Source organism: Carcharodon carcharias, chromosome 10 (genome assembly GCF_017639515.1).
Source record: "Carcharodon carcharias isolate sCarCar2 chromosome 10, sCarCar2.pri, whole genome shotgun sequence".
NCBI lineage: Eukaryota > Metazoa > Chordata > Chondrichthyes > Lamniformes > Lamnidae > Carcharodon > Carcharodon carcharias.
This window is the reverse complement of record NC_054476.1, coordinates 115,225,744-115,240,956: the sequence shown is the minus strand read 5'-3', so window position 1 is coordinate 115,240,956 and position 15,213 is coordinate 115,225,744. Positions and strand designations below refer to the sequence as shown.

The 15,213-nt window shown below is 41.9% G+C and overlaps 1 pseudogene; it reads left to right on the top strand.

Annotated features, from left to right (window-relative positions):
* Nucleotides 1-14,690: 14,690 nt before the first annotated feature.
* On the top strand, nt 14,691-14,839 carry LOC121283736 (annotated as a pseudogene).
* The last annotated feature ends 374 nt before the right edge of the window (nt 14,840-15,213 follow it).

Genomic DNA, 15,213 nt, shown 5'->3' with positions numbered 1-15,213 from the left:
CTTAGGTACATTGTTTACGATGCATTTTGCACTAGCCAGTATCAACCAACATCAAGTCTGTATGATATTAGAGTACAGCAAGAAAATGACAAAAATATGTATATCCCTCTAAGAGTTTAGGCTACAGAATGAAACATTAAACAAGAATGCAGTGCCATGATAGAAAGTCGCTCACAGGGGTAGCTGGCTGATTCAGTCTGGCTAAGCCACAAATAAGTGTCCACAACAGCTTGGATTTCATTTGCAAAAGTAGGCATCTATTAAAATGGAAATACAAACTTATTTTCACCTGTTCTATTCATTCTGGTTGAGCAGTTTGAACTGTTTCGATCCAGCTTCTAGTTCAAAGTATTTGGGCCAAACTAAACAAAACTCAGTACAGTCAATAAATGAAACAGCCAAAACAATCGGAAACCATTGAATTATCAGAAATAGAAAGGAGAGTCATTTTGTGGGCTAAACCATTTAAATTAAGTCACATAAATAACAAAAAAATGAGAATTTTTGTGCTTATAAACTTGAATTACCTGATAATTTGAACATTTTTTAAATTATTCATTCTTGAAATGTGTGTGGTGCTGGCAACCCAACATTTATTGACGATCCCTCATTGCTCTGGAGCAGAGGGTGTTGGGTCACCTTCTTGAACTGCTGCTGTCCATGTGGTGTAGTTACACCATGAGGTGCTGTTAGGCAGGATGGTCCAGGGTTTTGACTCAGAGACAGTGAAGGAATGACAATATAATTCCAAGTCAGAATGGTGTGTGGCTTGGAAGAGAACTTGCTGGTGGTGGTGTTCCTATGCATCTGGTTTGGAAGGCACTTTCAAAGGAGCCTTAGCAAGTTGCTGCAGTGCATTTTTAAGCTGGTACACACTGCTGCCAATGTGCAGCAGTGGTGGACGGAATGACTGTTTAAGATGCTGGATGAAATTCTGATCAAGTCGGCTGCTTTGCCTTGGATGCTGTCGAACTTCTTGAGTGTTCTTGGAGCTGCACCCACCGAGGCAAGAGGAGAATATTCCATCAGACCCCTAACTTATGCCTTGTAAACAGTGGAGAGGCTTTGTGGAGTCAGGAGGTAAGTTATTTATTGCAGAATTTCCAACTTCTGACCTGCTCTTGCAGCCATAGTATTTACATGACTTGTCCAGTTAAGTTTCTGATTAATGGTAACTCCCAGGAATTTGATCATGGGGAGGTCTGGAGTTGAGTGACCTTGGTGGAACACAAACTGAACATTGGTGAGCAGGTTGTTGACAACACCTTCCATCACTTTGGCGATGAGTGAAAATAGATAGATGCATTAAATAGCCCGATTGCATTTGTTCTGCATTTTGTGAACAAGACATACCTGGGTAATTTTCCATATTGGTTGATTATTGCCAGTGTTGTAGCTGTACTGGAACAGCTTGGCTAAGATTAGGGCTAGTTCTAGAGCACAAATCTTGAGTGCCACAGCCAGGATGTTGGCAGGGTCCATAGCCAGTGCTTATAGCCATTTCTTGAGATCATGTGGAGTGAATCGAATTGGCTGATGACTGGTATCTATGATGGAGCCGAGATGGCCCATCCAACTAGTGGTGAAGGTGGTTGCAAATGCTTCAGCCTTGTCTTTGCACTGATGTACTGGGCTCTGCAATCATTGAGGTCAGAGATGCTTTTGCAGCCTCCTTCTCCTATTAATTGTTTAATATTCTACTACAATTCATGACTGGGTGCAGCAGGAGTGCAGAGCTTCGATCTGATGTGTTGGTTGTGGGATCGCTTAGTTCTGTCTATAACATACTGCTTCTACAGTTTAGCATGTCTAAGCTACATGTCCTACGTTGTAGCTTCGCCCGGTTAGCATCACTTTTTAGGTGTGCTTGGTATTGCTCTTGGCATGCTCTCCTACAGTCCTTACTGAACAAGGGTTAGTGAGCTGCTTGATGATAATGGCAATATGACAGGTGCCAGACCCATGAGGCTACAGATTATGGTTGAACACAATTCTGCTGCTGAATTGTGTCAACATGAAAGCCCAATTTTGAATTGCTAGATCTATTCTGAATCTCAGCCACACAATACAATGGAGTGTGTCCTCAATGGGAAGACTCATCTCCGCAGGACAATGCAGAGGTCACTCCTACCAATATTGTCATGGACAGATGCATCTGCGACTGGTGAGGCCACAGTCAAGTAGGTTTTTCTTTCACAGGCCCAGTCTGACAGATATATCCTTTAGGAGTCGGCCAGCATGGTTAGTAGCGGTGCTACCAAGCCACTCATGGTCATAGGCAAGTCCCCTACCCAGCATACATTCTGTGCCCATGCTAGTCTCACTGCTTCTTCCATGTAGGTTTCAACATGGAGGAGTATAAGTTCATCTAAAGGAGGATGGTGGGTGGTAATCAGCAGGATGTTTCCTTGCCAGTGTTTGACCTAATGCAATGTGACTTCATGGGGCCCAGAGTCAATGTTAAAGACTCCCAGGGCCACTCTCTCCCGACTGTACACCAGTATGCCACCACCACTGGTGCTCTGCCCTGTCGGTGGGACTGGACATAAGCAAGGATGGTGAAGGAAATGCCCGAGACATTGACTGATTTAATGAGTATGACTATATCAGCCTGTTACTTGACTAGTCTGTTGAACATCTCTCCCAATTTTGACACAAATCCCCAGATGTTAAAGAAGAGGACTTTACAGGATCAACTGAGAAGTCTGTGCGTTAAGAATACACTGTACTAACATGCACCAGATTGAAATCTGTTCACTACAGGCACACAAAATTGTATGGGTCCTTTAACCAAAGCAGATAGCTCCATAATTCCTTGCCATTGCCAATACTATTAGCAGCAAGAGTTGCAGTGTCCAAAATGCTGTTCCCATGCACAGAAAATATCAACTCAAGCAACAGTGACTGACATGGTACTCAGAGTCCTATTTACTGAAAGCTACAGGCAATCTCACAGGAAGATCTTATAGGCTAAATATTAATTGCAGTATTTACATCAGCAGCACTGTTAACATGAAATATAATTTATATAAGTTAAATCTATCAACACAATGGGGCATGTGCAGAATATTCAGACCAATTTAAACCAGTATGTAGCCCAGTAGTGTGTCAAGCAATCAGAGCAACTGGGAGGAAATAAAAAGAGAGTATTTCTCTGACTCTTCCATGGTTGCTAGCAGTGAAGTGTGAAAATTATGGAACAACAACAAATCTGGCCCAAGTCGACACCATAGGCTTACATTCTCCATGAAATACCTAGTCTAATCCCGCTCCTGTTCACGCTCTTTAATATTCTTTTTCAAACCACTGTCTAATCTCTTTTTGAAAAAGAATGAACCAGCAGTAGTTTCCACGTTCGAACCACCCTCTGCATGGTTTGTTTCCAACCGCCTGCCACCTATCTAAATCCTTCCCCAGTCTTTAACAATCATCATCGAGATTTGTTATAACTCCAATTTGGCGTCACAAGCAAATTTCAACATAGTTCTATCAATTCCTAAATCCAGGCCATTTATAGCATGCCCAATTGCCTAAGGCATAGTGCTGTTCCCTGGCCAATCAATGACCAGTATTCTGAAACTTCTAAACAGAGACAAAAGCAAAGATGGAAATAATAACACTGAGCTGAACTACTGCTGCAATAAAATCTAGCTCTACAAGAGGTGTATAAATAACCCAGAGGCTACTGTAAGGTGCTCCTAAAGCTAGTCTTAGTAATGATGATCATGAAACCACTGGATTGGTGTAAATATCCATCTGGATCAAGAATGTCCTTCAGGGAGGGAAGTCCATCTTCCTTGCCTGGTCTGGCATACACGTGTCTCCAGACTTAAAGCAATGCACTTGACTCTTAGCTGCCCTCTGAAATGGCCTAACAAGCCACTCAGTTGCACCAAACTTCCAGAAAAGTTAAAAAATAAAACTGGACAGGCAACCCGGCATTGATCAAGGCACCGGAAACAACAAAGGCACTTTGTCCTGTCCAGTCAGCCCTGCAAAGTTCTCCTCACAAATATCCAGGACTTGTGCCAAAATTGAGAGATCTGTTTCACAGACTACTGGTCAAGCAACTACCTGACAGAGTCATACTCACCAAATCAGACCTTACAATCAATATTCCAGATTCCTCCATCACCATCCCTTGGTATGTGCTGTCCCACCAGCAAAATAGACCCAGCAGAGGTGGTGGCGGCATGGTGGTACATAGTCAGGAGGGAAAAGTCGTGGAGTCTTCAACATTGACTCCAGACAACATGAAATCTCATTGCGTCAGTTCTGTAATGACCGATGGGCTTTATAAACGGTCATGTTTAAACTATCTCCTTTAATTCAAGGTAAAACGGAGTAGTTTGGAGAGGGGGATGGGACCTCATGCTGTATCGGCCTGGAGACAATGTGACCTACTTGCTGTGGAGATAGAAACTCAAATTGAAACTTATTCTAAGTAAGGTACAAGTTTTAACATCTGGACACGAAGGAGGAGGCAGCTGGCCTTGCTGCACAAATACTCTCAGAGGCAGTCAGACAGAAAGATTTGGGGGAGAGGACCAAAAGCAGGTGCTACCATTATCAGGCAGAAGAAAAGGACTGCTTTCGGGTTAATCGCCAAGTGGAATGCTGATGAGGATGTTCAAGGAAACAAGGGTTAGAATCTTCCCCCATTTGGGGGGGGGGGGGGGGGGGGGGGGGGGGGGATGGGGGGAGAGATGAGTTCAGGAACGGGCTCACCTCCGATCGGCACCCCCGATCGGGAGCACACCGCCATTTTGCGTGGGGGGGGTGAATTAAGGCCTGCCCAACATGACATCCACAAGGAAGCGCTATGCACTCCTTGTGCAGGCTACCTCAGGGAGATCAGCTCCACATTAAAAAAATGTTAAAAACAGGGGAAAAGAAACTTCCCTGACTTGTCCCCACATGTGACACTGTCACATGAGTTGGGACATGTCCATCGCTTTTAGTCACACTTTTATTAAATTTTTAAAAACCTACATGAAACCTCATCCTGCTCGTGGATGAGGTTTCATGCTTTATCCAATGCCGGCCAGGGCTCCTGGCCTGCCCGCCAACTTTTAATTACTTTGTCAATGGCCCCTATAGGCCATTGACAGGTCGGCGGGTGCACAGCTGATTCAGCTGAGCCACCGCAGACCTGAAAATTGAAATGAGGCAGGGTGACGTTGGGAATTCCCACCGGCCCTGCCCCCCACTCGCCGACCAGGAAATCCTGGCCACGGATTGTGGGGAGATAAAAACCAAGGAATCACCAGAGGGAACTTTGCTACTGGAAGTCTATTCAATTATACTCAGAGGATTGAATGAAGGTGAATTTGTTTAGGGGGGGCAGGGAGATAAGATCCTGCTGAAGAGGGGGGATCTTGGGATTTTTAAACAGAAGCCAACATTTCTGTTGTGAGTGCAGTATAATATATCAACATGGTGTGGGGTTTCCAGTTGTATTAAGAAGTTAATAAGGAATAAATTTTCTGTAGTTTAGTGTTTTAGTTTCTGACTCAGTACCTTTTAGTCCAGGTTGATTTTAGTTTTTTTAAAAAGAGTAAAATCTTATAAAATGAAATCTTGTTGTGCGATTCTTTGCTAGGTCACTGGGAAATTCACATCTCTTTTTAAAAGTCATCAGTCTCTACAGAGATCGTAAGAGGGTCAAACACAAGCAAGGAAACCTCCTGTTGATTATCATCTACAGCCTGTCCTCAGGTGACAAATTTTTGCTCCTCCTTGTTGAATACTACTTGGAAGAAACCTTGAGGAAAGCAAAAGCACAGAATGTACTTTGGGTGGGGGATGTAAATGTCTATTACCAAGAGTGACTTTACAGTACCACTACTGACTGAGCTGGCTGAGTCCTGAATGTCCTATCTACCAGACTGGACCTACAGCAAGTGGTGAGATGGGTTCTCCCGTCACTTCGACAGATGAGTGTTTGCAAAATAAAACAAATAGTTTAAATGTCATCTCACATGTGATGTTAGTCCAAGCCTCAATTTTTAAACCAATTGCAAATACTGCAATACAAAGTCCAGTGTTGGGAACATTGGATGAAGGCATTGGCTTGCGCTGCGCTTGCTTATCCTGAAAGCACTTGACTCCATTCTCCTCAAATGTTAAAATCGCTTGATGATCAAGACTTCTTGGTTTGGGTCTGTCCAAGGTTGCTTTTTCCCACGTATTGAAATCCAGCTTGCAAGCTCTGAACTTAGATATAAAGACAATCTGAAAGCTAAGTTTGGGATATCCTGTAGTGTGGGTTCCCGTGGTCAGTTGGTTGTAGAGTACTGATGTTGGGATGTAGGAATCCTCCATGTGAACCACATGACCAACCCAATGAAGCTGAGCCCTGATGAACACACTCTCGATGCCAGGTATGCGGCACTTTTCAAGAACTTCAGTGCTGGGGATTTTGTCCTGCCACCTGATGTTGCAAATAGATCTCAGGTAGCGAAGACAGAACATTGCTAGTTGCTTTGTATGGTGACAGTAGGTTGTCCAAGTCTTGCACCTATAAAGTGCTGTAAGAACCACTACCTGGTAGTCATTTGATCTTTGTTCTGAGACAAACTCCAAGCTCTTTCCAAAGTCTGTGAATGAGACTGCCAATGCTATGTTTGCTTTTGCCAGGTGATGGTTGATCTTGTTATCCAACATGATGTTATTGAAGAGGATACTCTCAAGATAGCAAAGCTTCAGTACTGAACAGAGGGTGTGTTGTTGATAGTGACTGTGTACATAGCCAGGGATGGGTTGATACAAGATCTCTGTATTCTTCAGAGTTATTGTCAGCTCAAAATGTTCTGAGGCTAGGGTAAAGCAGTCAGCAAGCAGCTGAATGTCCTCCAGAGTATGTGCTATGAGAGCACAGTCATCCGCAATCAAGAGTTCACTCCGCAGCTGTTCAGTAACCTTTGTGCAACCCTTCATCCTTTACAAGTTGAAGAGGTTGCTGCATGTCCTGAATTGAATGTGTGTTCCTGTGTCAAAATCCTTGAGTGCACACAGGAGCATAGCTGAGACATATACTGCAAACAGAGCTGAAGCTGATACACAGCCCTGCTTGGCATTACTGGTGAAAGGAAAGGAATCTCATGACAAACCATTTTGCATCACGCTGGCCAAATCATGAAACAATCAAATAACTGATCATCTTTTCAGGGCAGCCACATTTGTACACAATTTTCCTGCGGCCTTCACGGTTTACTGTGTCAAAAGCCTTGGTCAGGTCAACGAACATCAGATAGAGCTCCTTACTTTTCTTGAATTTGATCTCAAGGACATGTACTCTACACACTCTGAGTTGCAGAATGCTGATCTGACCACAGGCTTTTCTGGAGTATTGTGTCTTTGATGATAAAATGTAAGGTACTTCAGCACAGAATCAAACCATAAATGGAGTTTGAAGTAACTGTTCTTAAAGACATGGCCAAAAGACAAGAACTGGAACACAAACGAGCCGCAGGAATTGCTGACACCCTGGAGGACAATATTGTCATTGAAAATTCTTGGAAAAAGTTAAAGGATTTTACTTACAGCATGGCATCTGAGGTCCTAGGATTTGCTAAGCAAAGCACCAAGGCTGGTTTGACAACAATGACCAAGACATAGGCAAGTTTTTGAAAAAAGTGCACAACGCTCACACATATCTGACAAGACATTACCAGCAAAGAGTGCCAGATACCACTGCACAAAATACATGCTCAGGCCAAAGCAAGAGAGATGAAGAACTGATGGTGGGGAAAGAAAACTGATGAACTTCAAGCAGCTGTCAATAAAAATGACCTGAAAGTTCCAAACACAGCTCTGTGATCAGTCTATGTGACCAAAACCCATGGTGTGATGCCCATCCTCTCTGCAGATGGCAATCAGCTACTAGCAAATAGGCATGTGATTCTTTCTTATTGGACAGAGCACTTCAGCAATCTCCAACATCAAAAATCTATAGTATGCAATTATACCATTCAGTCAATTCTACAGCACCTAACTCTGGAAGAGTTTGCTCTCGATCCTTCTCGAGCAGAAATCACAAAGGCCATTAAGCAACATTCTATGGGCAAATCACTGGGAGGTGATGGCATCCCATCTGAAATATTCAAGTACAGGGGGACTCATATGGTTAGGAAACTGACTAGTCTCTTCTGTCTAATCTGGGGCCAGAGCCCTGTGCCCCAATCTACTAGGATGCCTCCATAACTCATCTCCACAAGTGAGAAAGCAGCAAGTATATCTGTGACAATCATCGTGGAATATCACTTCTTTCCACAACAGGAAAAATTCTTGCAAGGGTATTCTTAATCAGATTGTCACTCACCTCATTAACCCTATGTACCCAGAATTAAAGTGTAGCTTCCATGCAGGACTGGGAACACCAGACATGAGGTGGTGAGGGGACCAAATAAAAACCTATTTGACCTTATCCTCACCTATTTACCTGTTGCAGATGCCTCACAGTCCTTGTGGAGACAAAGTTCTATCTTTAATCTGAGGGACCCTCCATTGTGTTGTATGGTACTACGCCATGCTAAGTGGGACAGATTCAGAACAGGTCGAGCAATTCAAAACTGGGCATTGGTGTAGTGCTGTGAAGCAGCAGCAGCAAAATTGTATTCAACCACAATGTTTAACTTCATGGCCCACCATAACCCTCACTCTACCATTACCATGAAGCCTGGGGACCAACCTGGATCAATGAGGCATATAGAAGGGCATGCCAGGAGCAATATCAGGCATATCTAAAAATGTGATGCCAAACCAATGAAGCAGAGGACTACATGCATGCTAAATTACAGAGCTGCATGCAATAGAGCTAAGTGACCCCACAGTCAACAGATCAAATCAAAGCTACACAGTTTGGCCACTTTCAGCTGTGAATGGTAGCGGATAATAAAACAATTAGCTGGAAGAAGAGACTCCCCTAACATTCCTGTTTACACTGAAGGAGGAGTACAGCTCAGAGCAAAAGACAAGGCTGAAACACCTTCCACCAGAAGTTCTGAGTGGGTGATCCATTTCAGTCTCCTTCTGAGGTCCCCAACATCACAGATGCCTATCTTCAGCCAATTGGATTCATGCCATGTGATATCAAGAAAATCCTGAGCTGCCGAGCTGCCATGTAATATCAAGAAATTGTGAGCAAACTGGATACTGGAGAGGCTACGGGGCCTGACAACATCCTGACTGTACTACTAAAGACATATTCCAGAACAAGCAGCGCCTGAACCAAGCTGTTCCACTACAGCTACAACACTGGCATTTGTCCAACAAAATGTAAAGTTACCCAGGGATGTCCTATCCACAAAAAGCAGGACAATTCCGATCTGACCAATTACCACCCCAATGATCTACTCTCTCTCTCTCTATCATTAGCATTGTGATGAAGGTTGTCATTGACAATTCTACCAAGTGGCACTCACTCAAAACAACCTTCTCACTAATGCTCAATTTGGGTTCCACCAGGTCAGTTCGGCTCCAGACCTCATTACAGTCTTGCTCCAAACTTGGACAAAAGTACTGAATTCTAGAGGTGGGGTGGCAGTGACTACCCTTGACAACAAGGCAGCATTTGACCACGTATGGCATCAAGCAGCCCCAGTAAAATTGAGATGAATAGGAATCAGGGAGGGAAAACTCTCCACTGGCTGGTATCATCATACCTGGCACAAAGGAAGTTGATTGTGCTTGCCAGAGAACAACCTTGTCAACCCCAGGACATCACTGCATGAGTTTCTCAGGATAGTGTCCAAGCCCAATCATTTTCAGATACTTCAGCAATGACCATCCCTCCATCATAAAGACAGAAGGGGGTTGTTCACTGATGATTGCACAGTCTTCAGTACCATTCACAACTCCTCAGAAACTCAAGCAGCAAGACCTGGAAAATATTCAGATTCGGGGTCGGGGTGATAAGTGACAACATTTGTGCCATACATGTGCCAGGAAATGACCATCTCCAACAAGAAAGAATCTAACCATCCATTGACGTTCAATGGCATTAGCATCGCTGAATCCCCCACTCTCAATATCCGGGGGGGGGGGGGGGGGTGTGGTATCATTGAGCAGAAAGGTAACTGGACCAGGCGTATAGATAACATGAGTTATGTAACCATCTACAACTTACAGTGCAGCAACTCACCGAGGATTCTTCAAAAGCACCTTCTAAACCCATGACCTTTATCGCTTAGAAGAACAAGGGCAGCAGACATGGGGAACACTACCAGTTGCAATTTCCCCTCCAAGTCACATCTTCCGGACTTGGAACTATATCACTGTTCCTTCACTGTCACTGGGTCAAAATCCTCGAAATCACTCCAGAAGAGCAGCATGGGTATATCTACACTGGATGGGCTGTTACAACCGGTCCCTGAACGAGGTCCCCCAATTTTGTTATGCTCCCAGGTGAGGAGGAATGAGCTGCCTCCGCTTCTTTGTCCCTCAGTTGGTCACAACAAGGTTAATTTAAAAGGGTTCAATTTCCTCGTGGATACCTTTTCCTAATCCAAATGTATTTATGTATTAGAAGGAGTCAATTTAACTAGGCTTTCTTGAGTCAAAGAAAGAGTAAGTTTATTAGTTGCTAAAAACCCAAGAAAAATAAATAACAATGCAAGGCACACACAGATAAGAAATTAGAAGTTGAGTCCAAAAATAAAAGTTAAAAAAAAGACATACAAGTCAGTGTTTGGCTTATCCATGAGGAATAGATGGCAAAACGTTGCGGTCATTAAGTTAGATGATTCCAGTAGGGCCGGCTTTGGCAGTTCGTTTGGCGGCACTTGGTTCTGCAGGTTAGCTGTATGAGCTGTCCTATTTCCTTTTTGACTGTGGCTTTGTTGAATGGGCCAGAGAGTATGAGGCAGAGTTTTATCTGCAAGCTGCAGGGATACTTAGTTGATGTTCTTCTGCTGTGACCTTCACTGCACACACTCATACACCAGAACTAGAACAGGCAGATCAGACAGTTGGGTGTTTAACCCCTTTTCTTGTTTGTTTTTCCCTTCCAGGAATACACATCTTTTGCCCAGAATCAGCTTTCTTTCAACTCAGGGCATTTCCATATGCTGAGATATAACTCAACAGGAGATAGTGTCTGCTGAGATGTGATAATCAGTCTCCACTGATCTCCTGTGGTTGCAGAGACAAAGGTCAGTCTTTTGCATTGCATCTCTTCCTTTCAAGTGCCTCTGTCTGAAGTAGGCCTCAACACCTTTTTAGGTGCAACATCCCATGTTCTCTCCAAACTAGTAGGTTGAGTATAATCCACACAGGAATTTTCCAGAAAGTGGTTACTTTACATTCTCAGCCAGCTTTCACTTACGTGTCTTCCTAAAAAAACGTCTTCCTTAAAAAAGTCAATATGCCCATTAGTAATTTGGGGCTGTGATCCGCCATCGTGACAACTATAGCAGTTCAAGAAGAAAGTTCAGCATTAGTTTCTCAAGGGCAGTAAACGTTGTCATTGCAGCAATGCTCACATCCCATAAATGAATAAGATAATATATTTGATAGCCTGTCCTGGTGTCTCATGATTTTCTTTGCCTTTCACTCTGTGGCTTCTACCTCAACAAAATGGCTGAAATTGGCAACTCACACTGCAGTGTTGGAAGTGTAAGCTTTTGCCCCAACATTCCACAGCACAGCATTCTGAAACTTCAACATGCAGCAATTACCAACTTAAAAGTATATCTTTTTTAGGATCTGAAGGTAAAGTAATATTTTCTGTCTTTGGGATCTTTGTCCAAGCCACTTAAAAAGCTGTGCTCTGAATGGTCTTCAGAAGATACACAAAAGCATTCTGGTCATTGTCTCTCCCTCCTGCTCCTTCTCAGCTTTTGCTTACCACCTTTCCACAGCACTCCACTCACCAAGAGATAATATCACCACTTCCCATTAAAGTTTCATTATATGGAAGCCATAATATTCAAAACGACAAAACAATCTTTTCTCCTCTTAATTCTGTCATGTTGATAGGCTTGCTATCTCAAAATTAAGGATTGATTATTTGTCCTTTATTTGATGAAATATGGCTATTATCACTCTTATTTAGTCATACTCAAAAAGAAAATTGCCTCTCGGGGACAGTGCAAGCATGGATCAGGATATACCGTAAGCAGAACTCAGTTTATAGACACAGGCACTTAAATCCTTCAACAAAGCAGTGTAGCTATTAGATAATCCATGAACCTTTCAATAGGGTAGCTAAAATATCTTTGGAGTCAGATAAATCAAGAAGGAGGATAAAGAGGTCATTTGCCACAAAAGTTCGACCAAATTCAGGTACTTACCCTCTTTTTTTAGTCACAGATTAGGATAGCATGTACACAGAATTCAAGATGAAGCAGAAGGAGGATTACAAATAGGGACTCAAAGCTTGTTTCCAAATAAGCTGTGATTAGAAGCTACGTGAGATATCTCATCTCTCATAGCAGGAAATATAAAAGAACACTAAAATAATTTTCATATTCCAAAGATATTTTCCACCTTTATCATATAGTGGTTTAGAATTCTGCTTTTTATTTAAATCTACAAGTTAAAGGTTAATTAATTCTGCCTGAAGAAGACTATTGCATTACAACAGTCATATTTTTTTCAGAAATATTTTGGAAATATATTATGCGCTAACACAGCGCTTTCAAATCTGTTTTTCTTCTTCCATTAGGTGGAAAAAATAAAAACAAGTACTCATCTTACAGAATCAATGAACACCAGAAATAAAACTGTTATATACTTCTAAGGTATGCACGGTACACTAACACATCTGCCAGAGAGTTGTTTACAGGTAATCATGGATCAACAGCCAGGCTGCCATGCTATACAAAGGAAATATTGTTGTCACTACCATCTTGCACACTGCATTCTTGTGTCATGCTTGTACCTGATTGAATACTGTTATATAAGAATGACAATTCAAGCAATCAAACTGTTACATGTGGGGAATCGGCCAATCAACAAGCAGCAAAGAGGAATGAAATCACCAAGCGTGATGTTCAAAAATCTAAAAATCAAAGATGAGCAGTTAGAAGCAACAGCTAAACCAATCAAATCATTGAAAATATTGGTAGACGAGCTTTTAGCTGTCATTCGAGTTGTCCATTAAACTAAACACCAAAATATGGTTTGCAACATTAAAAAAAATCAAGGACAAGAAAATTATTACCTTTACCTATACAATAGCATTTTGCTGTTAGAAATGCCTTGGACAACGTATGTTATCACAGGTCTGTATCCATGTAAGCCTCAAAGTCATACGAGTTCCTCTGCTTATCCGTGTCAGCTAATAAACAGCAAAGCAGCATTTAGCTCCTTAAACAAACCCGCATAACTACTTATTATTTTTGCAGATTGACTGCAAAATGGCATTTTCTGGTAAACAAAATACTTATACTTTGAATATAGAAAAACAGGGTGATGTGGAAGAGCAAGGGCAATTAGAGATGGGCAACAAATGCTGGCTTTGCCAGCAAAGCTCACATTCCATGAAAAAAGTTTTAAAAAGTGATTTGGGGTTTAAATTTACAATGTATTAAAAGCGGTATTACAAGTGAACATCATTAAAAAGAATCAAATGGAACAAAAGTTTTAGGCAAAAGATTTAAAATATAAAAATTGAGATTTAATGGTGACTTTATCTGAAACCTTAGTAAAATCATTTTTTCAATATTGCAGGCAGTTTTAGTCTCCACACAAAAGGAAGGACATTGAGGAAATAGAAAAGATACAGCACAGATTCTCTACAATTCGGCCTAGAATGAGGAAATGCAAATACAAGAAAAGACTTCAGGCTATTTTCAATCAACCAAAGAAGATTAAGGGATGTCCTGATGAAGAGTCATATGAACTCGAAACGTTAACTGTATTCCTCTCCGCAGATGCTGTCAGACTTGCTGAGTTTTTCCAGCTATTTTTGTTTTTGTTTCAGATTTCCAGCATCCGCAGCATTTTGCTTTTATCTTAAGATTAAGGGATGGTTTGATGTTCGGTGGGGGGGGGGATTAAAATTAAGAAGGAAGAGGTACAGTAGATAGAAACAGGTTGATTCCAGTAGGAATGGGTGAGTCAAGAACAAGAGTTATCCTTCTTACAAAACATACAAAATTATGTGCAAGAGTTTTGTGACAGAGAGCGAGGTTGTAAGACTGCAAAATACTAAGCTGGCCAGTGATTAATGTTAACAATTAAGCTTAGGTGATTGAAAGGAAGGGGACTAAAGGAATATGGCGCAAAGTAGTCACACAAAATTGAGTATACTGCTCATGTGAAGGATAAGCATTAACCATAAGAATCTGCATTCATATATAAAAGTTTAATGTAATAAAGGCGCTTCACAGGAGCATTAGCAAACAAATTTTACACCAATTTGCATAAGAAGATATTGAGAGTGTGGTCAAAAGCTTGGTCAAAGAGGTAAGTTTTAACGAGAGATTGGGCTAAATGATCTGTTCCCACATTGTAATTTCTATGCAATGCTAATCAGCATGCTACGGTTTATTCCTTGTATCTTCTGGCCAGTCCTCTGACAACCTGTCCAGTGATGAAGCAGGACTGATGGGATTAATTGCAAAGGAAACCATTTTCAGAGACAATTAAATTATCTTTTGTAGAAAGTGGCTTGAAGACTTCATAGTGGTCAACTGTTCTATGCTCAGATTAAATAGTAGGCTTCATGAAAACATGGGCCTTCAGCAGTCACATGATAGGAGAGGCCTCACACAATTTTGCGTAAGTACTACAGTAATTAGTCCCAGGACGAGGCTAACCCATTGCACTTCAGGAGTGCTGATGCCTGCGATGTCCCCAAACGCGGGATACTCGACTGCAAAATTTGTGGTTCATGCTCTCTCCTGAAAACAAAAAAAGAAAAAGAAACCGTTCCTGTCACTGTGAATACATTAGTTTGTCACAGTTGCAGATAATAGGGAAGCTTGCTAAACATTTCATGCAATCATCCACTAAATAAAATTGTATCTCAAAAATGTATTTTTCATGTACAGTAAAATAATTAAAGTGCAAAATGATCAAAAGCCATACCAACAAAGTAGCAAATTCTCTTGAGTTTCCTGTAGCACTAAAGTTGAAGGTTGTTTGACACTTGCCACTGAGAATGTCTGGCAGATGGCTAACTGAGTTACATAGTTAAACTTAGAAAGCTCTCTTTCTAGAGCTAGTCCAAGTCTCAAGTGAGTCAAGAACTCAAACTTCTGATTC